Source organism: Sinocyclocheilus anshuiensis, unplaced genomic scaffold (assembly GCF_001515605.1).
Source record: "Sinocyclocheilus anshuiensis isolate Anshui unplaced genomic scaffold, SAMN03320099.WGS_v1.1 scaffold991, whole genome shotgun sequence".
Lineage (NCBI taxonomy): Eukaryota > Metazoa > Chordata > Actinopteri > Cypriniformes > Cyprinidae > Sinocyclocheilus > Sinocyclocheilus anshuiensis.
In genome coordinates, this window is record NW_015547702.1 from 1,255,572 (window position 1) to 1,257,129 (window position 1,558).

The window sequence follows — 1,558 nt, forward strand, 5'->3', positions numbered from 1 at the left end:
CTATTTGAATTCTACACAGAATGCTATATTTTATAGCAATATGGATGAGATTGTGGCTGGCATACCCTGTCAAATGAGGCTTTACGGAGCTCAGTGGCTCTGAACGACTCTAGCCCAAGCTGTGATATAAACGAACGCTATTGGCTATTCTAAAAAGGGGCGGGGCTGCTTGATATGTCCCGCCCTGTCTTCCTGTTTCAGTTAAAATGACGTCAACACATAGAGTAACGCGGCGTGTTTCTAAGCATTTCAGGGGACCTTTAAATTATTCACTAATTGACTTAAAGGTGAAAGTTCAGCTTGAACCACCATCCCATAAAAATTAGGCCACTAATAGAAACTGACTTTGACTAAATAGGGATTAAATATTCTTTTAATTTGGGGTGGTAATTTTTATGCTACCAGTTCTCAATAATAATAACCAGTGAAGGTCTACAGTTTGTGTGCATAACTCTGTGACAAAGGTTTGCTTTTATTTAATGGCATGGAGTAATTAAGTCTCCACATTTAATTAGAGCACTTAAAATCCACAGAATAAAGACTATCAGGAACATATATAAAAAGCAGCTCTATCGTTTAATGCTTTGATTGTGTCCAGTGCAACAGTAAACACAACAAATTTAAAACTCCACAACAAAGATAGTCGTGATGAATTTTAGATGCCCACGTCACAGTGGAGTAATTGCATAAGCTCTTTTTTTTCCAGACTTTTCACCTGAAACAGATTATCTCGTTTTCATTAATACTTTTTTTGCGAGAACCGCTTACACTTGCTTTGAACAAAGCAATTTTACATTTCTAAATAAAGCAATACCAATATTTGTCTTTGTACGCTCATAGAAATAAATTTGACTTGACTTGAAATTCAACTGGCTCAAACTCTACGACAACAGACATTTAACAGTGTACATGTTCGAACCATTCATCTAATGATTTTGTTCAACCATAGCACCTGTACAGAAAAAGTCCATACTGTATGATGTGTATGTCAGGATTATGGACTGTCTGTGTCATGTTTTGCCCGTTTCTGTTCCCTTATTTGGTCATGTTCCTGTCCTCGTTTTGTTAATTAGTTTGATTAGTCATCCCATACACCTGTGTTTCCTCAATCATCCCCTGTATTTAAGTCCTAGCCTGTGCAGTCTGTCTCTGTCGGTTCTACTTATGTTCATGTGTTTCCTGCTGTTCCCAGTGTTGGATGTACCCTGAGTTTCCTTTATTAAAGACTGTTTCGTTTACTCCTCGTCTCCATCGTTCCTCGCCATCACGGATTGTGACAGTGTATGACGCACTTACAACTAAGTTAACGGAACTTGAAAATATGCTTTTGAAGCTCTATGGAGACACTCTGTGAACATTTTCACTGATGACGCAACGAAACCGAATCTGAAATTTTGAACTGATTCATTATCAAAGATGTTTAGTCTGATTCAGAAATTAATTTAAATTCCCAAACCTTCTGTTTAAATCCCTTTAAAGAAAATGCTGTAAATCGTGTCTAATGCCTTTGGGAAATAAATAAAAGCCTGTAAAATCACTCATTCATCATGTTGGTAAA